The sequence below is a fragment of the Lissotriton vulgaris genome, chromosome 6, assembly GCF_964263255.1.
Source record: "Lissotriton vulgaris chromosome 6, aLisVul1.2, whole genome shotgun sequence".
Lineage (NCBI taxonomy): Eukaryota > Metazoa > Chordata > Amphibia > Caudata > Salamandridae > Lissotriton > Lissotriton vulgaris.
The window spans coordinates 1840295856-1840310023 of record NC_141694.1 but is presented as its reverse complement, the minus strand read 5'-3'; positions in this window follow the sequence as shown (position 1 = coordinate 1840310023).

The window sequence follows — 14168 nt, the reverse complement described above, 5'->3', positions numbered from 1 at the left end:
ATGGGAAATAGCATTTACAACTCTGTTAACACAACGTGCTTACATTAAAACAAGGTATTTACAACGACCGCGTTGTTTCCACGAGATCCATTACATCGCAAGTCGTTTCAACGACTTGCTGTAGGGGGCATGCTAACCTAAGAAATAGTATAATTTATTATTCCAACTCCTTCCCTACTGTTGCACACGCTGGAGTTGGAATAGTAAATTATACTATTCCTAAGTCCAGTGCGCCCCCTACAGTAAGTCGTTGAAATGGCTTGCAATGTAATGGATCGCGTAGAAACAACCTGGTCGTTGTAACGACCGTGTTGTAATGAAATGCGTAGTGAAAGCATTTGTTGCAAAGGGCCATATTCACGCTGGATGCGTCATATAGGTTTTTTGTTTGTTTTGCTTTCAACCATGCTGCCCAGCAGCCCCACTGCTGTGCAACATAACTAAAAAACACACATTGGTAAAGTCAAATAGCTCCTGCGTATGCAAGAGCTATTTGTCTTTGTTAATTTGTTTGTTTGAGACAGCAGGGGTGGAACAAGATAAGCACACCATGCAACGATGGGTGGGAGGTGGGACAGGGTGGGTGGTATGGAGCTAGCAACAAGGGGTGGGAGGGAAATGGTTGTGGGTGTCATAGGGCAAGCAGCAATGGGGAAGGGGAGAACGGAGGAAGGAACAACGGCAAAAACAAATGGGTAAACAACGACGTGGGGCACAGTGCAAGCAAAAACAATGGGTAAGCGAAGACGCAGGAAGAGAGGGAAGCAACAGCGACAAAGTGAAGAACGATGCTGGCGGGGCAAACAATGACGTACAAGGTGGGCAGAAGAACAAGCAACAGCGATGATGGGAAAAGAAGAAAAATTGAAACCTCAATCCTAGCATGAGCAGCGGACGGACCCTAATCAAAAAGAAGTAGCAGTACTTGGTCCATTCTCCAGGAAAGGGAGAAAAGAAGGAAGAAAAAAGTGAAACTGGCATCCACTGACCAACCAGTAGCTAGCAAATAAGAGTGGCAATGAATCCAATGAATAGTAAGCAGTGGGCGGGCTCCAAGCTCCTATTAGTCAACAAAATGTCTCACAAGCGACAGAATGGTTCCACTCTTCAATTTGACTAAGGCTGAGCTACTAAGTCAAAACAGTGTAGTGCCTACTTTTCGCTAAGTGATCACAAGCTGCACTTGGTATTTCAGCAAATACAGCAAGGCCTTTATAACAGAAAATTGCACATGATCGATTCAACACCAAAAACAACATTTTAGTTGAGAAATGAGCAATATAACATTTTGAAACTAATTAGGATAAAACAGTTTAATGAGTAAAAAAATGAAGTAAATATGATTGTATGGATCTGGAGTTGTCACAAAAACAACTGCATGGCTTTTAAGTCTCAAGCAGTTTTAGGAAGAATAAATATCATTCAATTATGTATCCTGTGAACACAAGATGCATTTCCTCCATGCACTCCTTTCCAAACTTTCATGAATGTTCGTACAAAAAGTTTTTTATGTTTGTTGGATGATTTATTATTTTTTCATTTTATACGTTGTATATTATTAAATTCATAATTATTCAACATATTCCATGTCTCAGAAAAGTTTATCACAATGTCATTGCCCAATGCATTTCAAGCGTAACGCCCTTCCTCAGGGGACTTCGTATACTCTAGAAACAATAATCATAAGTCACAATCAGTATAGTAACAATGGTCCTTCAATGAAAACAAATTCTCATATTAACATTGCACATCAGTAATGCCCCCCGTGCTGTAGTAAAAAACTTGTGATCAGTATTCATGATACTTCTATACAATGGTACTAATGTCCAAATAACGGAAAAAACGAATAACATACAATGAAGACCCATTCACTGGGTACTGACCTTAATTCATGGAATAATTCGTGCCTTGCACTTAACTGTAATGAGGAAAATAAAATCCGGGTGTAAGTATATAACGTGACGCATGTGTCTGGTTTCTGTGGGAAAATATATATGTTAGTAGTCTCTTACCGAGGTGTTGTAAACGTGGAGTCCTCCTCGCTAGTATTGGCGTGCAGCGCTCTGTACGTGAATACTCTATGGTTTTAACGGCTTAGCGTTCTACGTTGTCAGGGTTACCGTGACGTGTGTTATACTCTATGATAGTAACTTGCGCTAGGAAACAGCGCTCTGTACACGAGTACTCTATGGTTCTCAATTGTCAGGGTTACCGCCCATGGGCGAGTGACGTATGCTGGACTCTCTAGCTTGCCCTAGGTAACTGCGCGTGCTCTAGATGGTAAACATAAGAAAAGGACTGTGCCGCTGTTAATGCGATGTGCGGTTGCTAGGGTGAATTAAAAAAATGTAAATAAAGAAGCAGACTATGCCGCTGTGTGGAAAAACGGTAGAATCGTTATGCACTGGGGGGATGCATGGAATAAAAGATGGTATATACTTGATAGGTGTGCATGTGTAATTCGATGTATTATATGTACATAACAAAGCATAACGTAAAAACACAATTTCCATATTGTCCAATGACAAAATTAAAATGGTAAAGTGAGCTGAACTACAGAGTATCAAAGTTCATAGATAACAGTGAAAGTCCAATCTTTCATTGAGCCCTTTCGGCTGGAGGGTGCACAAAAAGTCTATCCAGAAAATTTCTCTGCGAAGTAAGTGGCTATTGTTGTCTCGACCTGGTAGGGTTGCCACTTTTTCAAGTATGCAAAATTTTAATTGGCTTGCGTTGTGTTTTACTTCATTGAAGTGTACCGCTATAGTGGATTTTTCGTTTTTCAATCGAATGTTACTTTTATGTTCCACTATTCTGGTCTTGATTTTCCTTTGTGTTTTACCTACGTATGAGAGACCACAAGGGCATCGTAGTAAGTAGATTACGTTGGAGGTGTCGCATGTTCCAGATACCTTCAATTTTATGGCTGAACCCTTTGTGGGATGGTTTATGGTGTTTCCTTTTATAATGGCAGTACAATTGCCACAATTGTGGCATGGTAGAGTTCCTTTGTAAGTGCCATGTTCTGTTGTTTTTGATTCCTTTACTAATTCTTTCAAATTCTTGGTTCTTTCATACGCAAAGATTGGTGAGTGTCTGAATATGTTTTTGAAATCATCTTCCAGTGCTAGCATGGGCCAGTGTGTTTTAATTGATTTTTTAATCATAGAACTGCTTGTAGAATATTTTGATACAAATACAGATCTGTGTTCATCAGACTTCTCTTTAGGTTTTAGTAGGTGTTCTCTTTGTAACGTTTCAGCTCTCTGAGAGGCTGAATCCAAGATGGCTTGGGGGTATCCTCGTTTTCTGAATTTTTCCAGCATGTTTTCTTTGTGTGTTTGGTACAATTCTTTAGTGGATGTTATTCTTTTTATCCTTAGGAGTTGTGAAAAAGGTAAATGCTGTTTGAGCGGAGTTTGGTGGAAACTTTTGAAATGCAGTAAATTGTTTCTGTCTGTTTTTTTGGTAAATATTGATGTGGTAATGTTGCCATTTCTGTTAAGTAATTGCACATCCAGGAATGATAGAGACTCTTTGTCTATGGTGAAGGTAAATTGGATTCTCCCATCCACTTGATTGAGTGAATTAAGTTCTTTGATCAATTTTTCTTTACTCCCTTTCCACAATACAAAGATATCATCGATGTATCTTTTGTAAAGGATTAGATTGTTGGTCCATTCTTCTTTGTTCAATATATGGTCAAGCTCATAACGGTGCATAAACATGTTAGCATAAGTAGGCGCGGCACAATTGCCCATGGAAGTACCAGACATCTGTATATAAAAGTAGTTCTCCCATTCAAAATAGCTGTGGTATAGCGTGAAGTGTAATAACTCCATTAGTAATATTTTGAATTTTTCCGGTTTGTTCTCATGTATGAGAAAGCTTTCCACGGCTGATAAGCCAGAATCGTGCGGTATAGATGTGTATAATGATTTCACATCTATGCTTGCCATAATCATGTCTGTTGTGAAATTACTTTTTTCTGACTCCAAGATGTTCAAGAAGTGTGTGGTGTCCTTGATGTAGGTCGAACTATTTTGTACCATATTTTGAAAATGTTTATCCAAGTATTTTCCAACTGGCTCATGGATAGATCCTACTGTAGATACGATGGGTCTTAGTGGTGGTAATGTTTCATGTTTGTGGATCTTAGGTGTCATATATATGTAGGGAATTGCTGGGTTGTTTTTTATGAGATATTCTTTCTCTTTAAGGCCTATAGTGCCTTCATCAACTGCATTCTGAATGATGTTGGTAAGAATTTTGATGAATTCTTTTGTGGGATCCGATATGATGCGTGTGTACATGTTTGAATCTTGCACATGTGTCTGTACATTTTCCTTATAGTAACTTGTGTCCATTATCACCAAGGCTCCGCCTTTATCAGCTTGTCTGATGGTAATTTCTTGATTGTTTGCTAGTTTTCTCAAAGTTTGTTTTTCTTTTAGTGACATGTTGGAATGTTTTGATCTTGGTTTTTTGAATATTTCTTCGAGTTCCGTTAGTATAACTTTTTCAAACGCATCCAGTACTTTATGGCTCACTGGAGCTATGAATTTGCTTTTAGATCTTAAACCCATGAGGGTATTTTCTTGATTTTGTGTGGTTGTTACTGTGGATTCAATCACATTGGTGAAAAAATGTCTTAACCTTAATGTTCTGAGAAATTTGTATACGCAAACCTTTGTCTCCAGTAGGTTAGAATGGTATGTGGGGACGTATGAGGATCCTTTTTGTAATATTTGTAATTCTTGATTACTCATATGGTACTGAGATATGTTTATGACAAGGCTTTCTGACTCCTTGTGCTTTTGGCCACCGGAGCACTTTCTGATTGTGCGTTTACTCCTCCTGGTTCTGTTTCCTGTCCAGTGCTTACCTCTAAAAAAGGAACTGGTGTTTGTTGAACACTAGATGTGCTAGCTATTTGGTTGTCAATTGTTGAGCTAGTTTGAGCAGTACGTGAATCTTTTGGTTGCCCTGGTTTGGGTCTCCTATTGTCCCACTGGGGACGTCTTTGTTGCGAGTCGTCAGATGATGTGTCGTCAGTGGATTTGTCAGTATTAGGTCTCTGTTGTCGCCTTTTTGAATATATCTCTGCCCATGAGTATACTTCTCCCAATCGGTAATCTGTTGTGTCTCTTTTGAATTTTCTTAATTTTCTCTCGTTTATTTCCTTGGTATATTCCTCCAATTTTTTGTTAGTATCTATCAATATTTGATCCCATTCCTCCTTTGTTACTAATTTGTTTAGTTCATCTTTGGTTTGTGCAACTTCTTTAGACAATTCCTCTATTAGTTTTGCTAACTCTTCAATGATCAGCAAGATTAAATCCAAAGAACATTTATTCAAGATAGCATGCTATCGTTCTGTGAACCTTGCGTTATTTTTACATAATGTAGATTTTAAGGATATTCTCAAGCCTCTCGGTATTCTTTGTGCCTTATGGTATTTTATCAAAGTACTCGCATGAAGTTTTTGATTTACAATACGCTTTGATATGTACAGTAGTTGTTTCAAATTTGTTTCTTTAGAACCAATACTTGGACTTATGTCTTCTGTTTCCTCTATGAGGGAGTAAATCCGACTGGTGTCGTCATCCGTGAATGCTAGGGTTTCTGCCCTTTGTTCAGTGGTATGTGCTATATCCGCAAATTGCATTTCTGGTGGTGCCGGGAACCTGATAGCTCAGAAGGTTATATCTACAAAATTATTGGTTGAGGGTCCCGCACTCCCTTTAAATGATTGTTTTGAAAATTGTTAGATAAATGTAATACTTTCGCTGGTGCAATGGATGGTGATCTTGCTGGGCTCCCAAGATCGGGAAGTATATCATTCAATTATGTATCCTGTGAACACAAGATGCATTTCCTCCATGCACTCCTTTCCAAACTTTCATGAATGTTCGTACAAAAAGTTTTTTATGTTTGTTGGATGATTTATTATTTTTTCATTTTATACGTTGTATATTATTAAATTCATAATTATTCAACATATTCCATGTCTCAGAAAAGTTTATCACAATGTCATTGCCCAATGCATTTCAAGCGTAACGCCCTTCCTCAGGGGACTTCGTATACTCTAGAAACAATAATCATAAGTCACAATCAGTATAGTAACAATGGTCCTTCAATGAAAACAAATTCTCATATTAACATTGCACATCAGTAATGCCCCCCGTGCTGTAGTAAAAAACTTGTGATCAGTATTCATGATACTTCTATACAATGGTACTAATGTCCAAATAACGGAAAAAACGAATAACATACAATGAAGACCCATTCACTGGGTACTGACCTTAATTCATGGAATAATTCGTGCCTTGCACTTAACTGTAATGAGGAAAATAAAATCCGGGTGTAAGTATATAACGTGACGCATGTGTCTGGTTTCTGTGGGAAAATATATATGTTAGTAGTCTCTTACCGAGGTGTTGTAAACGTGGAGTCCTCCTCGCTAGTATTGGCGTGCAGCGCTCTGTACGTGAATACTCTATGGTTTTAACGGCTTAGCGTTCTACGTTGTCAGGGTTACCGTGACGTGTGTTATACTCTATGATAGTAACTTGCGCTAGGAAACAGCGCTCTGTACACGAGTACTCTATGGTTCTCAATTGTCAGGGTTACCGCCCATGGGCGAGTGACGTATGCTGGACTCTCTAGCTTGCCCTAGGTAACTGCGCGTGCTCTAGATGGTAAACATAAGAAAAGGACTGTGCCGCTGTTAATGCGATGTGCGGTTGCTAGGGTGAATTAAAAAAATGTAAATAAAGAAGCAGACTATGCCGCTGTGTGGAAAAACGGTAGAATCGTTATGCACTGGGGGGATGCATGGAATAAAAGGTTTGCGTATACAAATTTCTCAGAACATTAAGGTTAAGACATTTTTTCACCAATGTGATTGAATCCACAGTAACAACCACACAAAATCAAGAAAATACCCTCATGGGTTTAAGATCTAAAAGCAAATTCATAGCTCCAGTGAGCCATAAAGTACTGGATGCGTTTGAAAAAGTTATACTAACGGAACTCGAAGAAATATTCAAAAAACCAAGATCAAAACATTCCAACATGTCACTAAAAGAAAAACAAACTTTGAGAAAACTAGCAAACAATCAAGAAATTACCATCAGACAAGCTGATAAAGGCGGAGCCTTGGTGATAATGGACACAAGTTACTATAAGGAAAATGTACAGACACATGTGCAAGATTCAAACATGTACACACGCATCATATCGGATCCCACAAAAGAATTCATCAAAATTCTTACCAACATCATTCAGAATGCAGTTGATGAAGGCACTATAGGCCTTAAAGAGAAAGAATATCTCATAAAAAACAACCCAGCAATTCCCTACATATATATGACACCTAAGATCCACAAACATGAAACATTACCACCACTAAGACCCATCGTATCTACAGTAGGATCTATCCATGAGCCAGTTGGAAAATACTTGGATAAACATTTTCAAAATATGGTACAAAATAGTTCGACCTACATCAAGGACACCACACACTTCTTGAACATCTTGGAGTCAGAAAAAAGTAATTTCACAACAGACATGATTATGGCAAGCATAGATGTGAAATCATTATACACATCTATACCGCACGATTCTGGCTTATCAGCCGTGGAAAGCTTTCTCATACATGAGAACAAACCGGAAAAATTCAAAATATTACTAATGGAGTTATTACACTTCACGCTATACCACAGCTATTTTGAATGGGAGAACTACTTTTATATACAGATGTCTGGTACTTCCATGGGCAATTGTGCCGCGCCTACTTATGCTAACATGTTTATGCACCGTTATGAGCTTGACCATATATTGAACAAAGAAGAATGGACCAACAATCTAATCCTTTACAAAAGATACATCGATGATATCTTTGTATTGTGGAAAGGGAGTAAAGAAAAATTGATCAAAGAACTTAATTCACTCAATCAAGTGGATGGGAGAATCCAATTTACCTTCACCATAGACAAAGAGTCTCTATCATTCCTGGATGTGCAATTACTTAACAGAAATGGCAACATTACCACATCAATATTTACCAAAAAAACAGACAGAAACAATTTACTGCATTTCAAAAGTTTCCACCAAACTCCGCTCAAACAGCATTTACCTTTTTCACAACTCCTAAGGATAAAAAGAATAACATCCACTAAAGAATTGTACCAAACACACAAAGAAAACATGCTGGAAAAATTCAGAAAACGAGGATACCCCCAAGCCATCTTGGATTCAGCCTCTCAGAGAGCTGAAACGTTACAAAGAGAACACCTACTAAAACCTAAAGAGAAGTCTGATGAACACAGATCTGTATTTGTATCAAAATATTCTACAAGCAGTTCTATGATTAAAAAATCAATTAAAACACACTGGCCCATGCTAGCACTGGAAGATGATTTCAAAAACATATTCAGACACTCACCAATCTTTGCGTATGAAAGAACCAAGAATTTGAAAGAATTAGTAAAGGAATCAAAAACAACAGAACATGGCACTTACAAAGGAACTCTACCATGCCACAATTGTGGCAATTGTACTGCCATTATAAAAGGAAACACCATAAACCATCCCACAAAGGGTTCAGCCATAAAATTGAAGGTATCTGGAACATGCGACACCTCCAACGTAATCTACTTACTACGATGCCCTTGTGGTCTCTCATACGTAGGTAAAACACAAAGGAAAATCAAGACCAGAATAGTGGAACATAAAAGTAACATTCGATTGAAAAACGAAAAATCCACTATAGCGGTACACTTCAATGAAGTAAAACACAACGCAAGCCAATTAAAATTTTGCATACTTGAAAAAGTGGCAACCCTACCAGGTCGAGACAACAATAGCCACTTACTTCGCAGAGAAATTTTCTGGATAGACTTTTTGTGCACCCTCCAGCCGAAAGGGCTCAATGAAAGATTGGACTTTCACTGTTATCTATGAACTTTGATACTCTGTAGTTCAGCTCACTTTACCATTTTAATTTTGTCATTGGACAATATGGAAATTGTGTTTTTACGTTATGCTTTGTTATGTACATATAATACATCGAATTACACATGCACACCTATCAAGTATATACCATCTTTTATTCCATGCATCCCCCCAGTGCATAACGATTCTACCGTTTTTCCACACAGCGGCATAGTCTGCTTCTTTATTTACATTTTTTTAATTCACCCTAGCAACCGCACATCGCATTAACAGCGGCACAGTCCTTTTCTTATGTTTACCATCTAGAGCACGCGCAGTTACCTAGGGCAAGCTAGAGAGTCCAGCATACGTCACTCGCCCATGGGCGGTAACCCTGACAATTGAGAACCATAGAGTACTCGTGTACAGAGCGCTGTTTCCTAGCGCAAGTTACTATCATAGAGTATAACACACGTCACGGTAACCCTGACAACGTAGAACGCTAAGCCGTTAAAACCATAGAGTATTCACGTACAGAGCGCTGCACGCCAATACTAGCGAGGAGGACTCCACGTTTACAACACCTCGGTAAGAGACTACTAACATATATATTTTCCCACAGAAACCAGACACATGCGTCACGTTATATACTTACACCCGGATTTTATTTTCCTCATTACAGTTAAGTGCAAGGCACGAATTATTCCATGAATTAAGGTCAGTACCCAGTGAATGGGTCTTCATTGTATGTTATTCGTTTTTTCCGTTATTTGGACATTAGTACCATTGTATAGAAGTATCATGAATACTGATCACAAGTTTTTTACTACAGCACGGGGGGCATTACTGATGTGCAATGTTAATATGAGAATTTGTTTTCATTGAAGGACCATTGTTACTATACTGATTGTGACTTATGATTATTGTTTCTAGAGTATACGAAGTCCCCTGAGGAAGGGCGTTACGCTTGAAATGCATTGGGCAATGACATTGTGATAAACTTTTCTGAGACATGGAATATGTTGAATAATTATGAATTTAATAAGATACAACGTATAAAATGAAAAAATAATAAATCATCCAACAAACATAAAAAACTTTTTGTACGAACATTCATGAAAGTTTGGAAAGGAGTGCATGGAGGAAATGCATCTTGTGTTCACAGGATACATAATTGAATGATATACTTCCCGATCTTGGGAGCCCAGCAAGATCACCATCCATTGCACCAGCGAAAGTATTACATTTATCTAACAATTTTCAAAACAATCATTTAAAGGGAGTGCGGGACCCTCAACCAATAATTTTGTAGATATAACCTTCTGAGCTATCAGGTTCCCGGCACCACCAGAAATGCAATTTGCGGATATAGCACATACCACTGAACAAAGGGCAGAAACCCTAGCATTCACGGATGACGACACCAGTCGGATTTACTCCCTCATAGAGGAAACAGAAGACATAAGTCCAAGTATTGGTTCTAAAGAAACAAATTTGAAACAACTACTGTACATATCAAAGCGTATTGTAAATCAAAAACTTCATGCGAGTACTTTGATAAAATACCATAAGGCACAAAGAATACCGAGAGGCTTGAGAATATCCTTAAAATCTACATTATGTAAAAATAACGCAAGGTTCACAGAACGATGGCATGCTATCTTGAATAAATGTTCTTTGGATTTAATCTTGCTGATCATTGAAGAGTTAGCAAAACTAATAGAGGAATTGTCTAAAGAAGTTGCACAAACCAAAGATGAACTAAACAAATTAGTAACAAAGGAGGAATGGGATCAAATATTGATAGATACTAACAAAAAATTGGAGGAATATACCAAGGAAATAAACGAGAGAAAATTAAGAAAATTCAAAAGAGACACAACAGATTACCGATTGGGAGAAGTATACTCATGGGCAGAGATATATGCAAAAAGGCGACAACAGAGACCTAATACTGACAAATCCACTGACGACACATCATCTGACGACTCGCAACAAAGACGTCCCCAGTGGGACAATAGGAGACCCAAACCAGGGCAACCAAAAGATTCACGTACTGCTCAAACTAGCTCAACAATTGACAACCAAATAGCTAGCACATCTAGTGTTCAACAAACACCAGTTCCTTTTTTAGAGGTAAGCACTGGACAGGAAACAGAACCAGGAGGAGTAAACGCACAATCAGAAAGTGCTCCGGTGGCCAAAAGCACAAGGAGTCAGAAAGCCTTGTCATAAACATATCTCAGTACCATATGAGTAATCAAGAATTACAAATATTACAAAAAGGATCCTCATACGTCCCCACATACCATTCTAACCTACTGGAGACAAAGGTTTGCGTATACAAATTTCTCAGAACATTAAGGTTAAGACATTTTTTCACCAATGTGATTGAATCCACAGTAACAACCACACAAAATCAAGAAAATACCCTCATGGGTTTAAGATCTAAAAGCAAATTCATAGCTCCAGTGAGCCATAAAGTACTGGATGCGTTTGAAAAAGTTATACTAACGGAACTCGAAGAAATATTCAAAAAACCAAGATCAAAACATTCCAACATGTCACTAAAAGAAAAACAAACTTTGAGAAAACTAGCAAACAATCAAGAAATTACCATCAGACAAGCTGATAAAGGCGGAGCCTTGGTGATAATGGACACAAGTTACTATAAGGAAAATGTACAGACACATGTGCAAGATTCAAACATGTACACACGCATCATATCGGATCCCACAAAAGAATTCATCAAAATTCTTACCAACATCATTCAGAATGCAGTTGATGAAGGCACTATAGGCCTTAAAGAGAAAGAATATCTCATAAAAAACAACCCAGCAATTCCCTACATATATATGACACCTAAGATCCACAAACATGAAACATTACCACCACTAAGACCCATCGTATCTACAGTAGGATCTATCCATGAGCCAGTTGGAAAATACTTGGATAAACATTTTCAAAATATGGTACAAAATAGTTCGACCTACATCAAGGACACCACACACTTCTTGAACATCTTGGAGTCAGAAAAAAGTAATTTCACAACAGACATGATTATGGCAAGCATAGATGTGAAATCATTATACACATCTATACCGCACGATTCTGGCTTATCAGCCGTGGAAAGCTTTCTCATACATGAGAACAAACCGGAAAAATTCAAAATATTACTAATGGAGTTATTACACTTCACGCTATACCACAGCTATTTTGAATGGGAGAACTACTTTTATATACAGATGTCTGGTACTTCCATGGGCAATTGTGCCGCGCCTACTTATGCTAACATGTTTATGCACCGTTATGAGCTTGACCATATATTGAACAAAGAAGAATGGACCAACAATCTAATCCTTTACAAAAGATACATCGATGATATCTTTGTATTGTGGAAAGGGAGTAAAGAAAAATTGATCAAAGAACTTAATTCACTCAATCAAGTGGATGGGAGAATCCAATTTACCTTCACCATAGACAAAGAGTCTCTATCATTCCTGGATGTGCAATTACTTAACAGAAATGGCAACATTACCACATCAATATTTACCAAAAAAACAGACAGAAACAATTTACTGCATTTCAAAAGTTTCCACCAAACTCCGCTCAAACAGCATTTACCTTTTTCACAACTCCTAAGGATAAAAAGAATAACATCCACTAAAGAATTGTACCAAACACACAAAGAAAACATGCTGGAAAAATTCAGAAAACGAGGATACCCCCAAGCCATCTTGGATTCAGCCTCTCAGAGAGCTGAAACGTTACAAAGAGAACACCTACTAAAACCTAAAGAGAAGTCTGATGAACACAGATCTGTATTTGTATCAAAATATTCTACAAGCAGTTCTATGATTAAAAAATCAATTAAAACACACTGGCCCATGCTAGCACTGGAAGATGATTTCAAAAACATATTCAGACACTCACCAATCTTTGCGTATGAAAGAACCAAGAATTTGAAAGAATTAGTAAAGGAATCAAAAACAACAGAACATGGCACTTACAAAGGAACTCTACCATGCCACAATTGTGGCAATTGTACTGCCATTATAAAAGGAAACACCATAAACCATCCCACAAAGGGTTCAGCCATAAAATTGAAGGTATCTGGAACATGCGACACCTCCAACGTAATCTACTTACTACGATGCCCTTGTGGTCTCTCATACGTAGGTAAAACACAAAGGAAAATCAAGACCAGAATAGTGGAACATAAAAGTAACATTCGATTGAAAAACGAAAAATCCACTATAGCGGTACACTTCAATGAAGTAAAACACAACGCAAGCCAATTAAAATTTTGCATACTTGAAAAAGTGGCAACCCTACCAGGTCGAGACAACAATAGCCACTTACTTCGCAGAGAAATTTTCTGGATAGACTTTTTGTGCACCCTCCAGCCGAAAGGGCTCAATGAAAGATTGGACTTTCACTGTTATCTATGAACTTTGATACTCTGTAGTTCAGCTCACTTTACCATTTTAATTTTGTCATTGGACAATATGGAAATTGTGTTTTTACGTTATGCTTTGTTATGTACATATAATACATCGAATTACACATGCACACCTATCAAGTATATACCATCTTTTATTCCATGCATCCCCCCAGTGCATAACGATTCTACCGTTTTTCCACACAGCGGCATAGTCTGCTTCTTTATTTACATTTTTTTAATTCACCCTAGCAACCGCACATCGCATTAACAGCGGCACAGTCCTTTTCTTATGTTTACCATCTAGAGCACGCGCAGTTACCTAGGGCAAGCTAGAGAGTCCAGCATACGTCACTCGCCCATGGGCGGTAACCCTGACAATTGAGAACCATAGAGTACTCGTGTACAGAGCGCTGTTTCCTAGCGCAAGTTACTATCATAGAGTATAACACACGTCACGGTAACCCTGACAACGTAGAACGCTAAGCCGTTAAAACCATAGAGTATTCACGTACAGAGCGCTGCACGCCAATACTAGCGAGGAGGACTCCACGTTTACAACACCTCGGTAAGAGACTACTAACATATATATTTTCCCACAGAAACCAGACACATGCGTCACGTTATATACTTACACCCGGATTTTATTTTCCTCATTACAGTTAAGTGCAAGGCACGAATTATTCCATGAATTAAGGTCAGTACCCAGTGAATGGGTCTTCATTGTATGTTATTCGTTTTTTCCGTTATTTGGACATTAGTACCATTGTATAGAAGTATCATGAATACT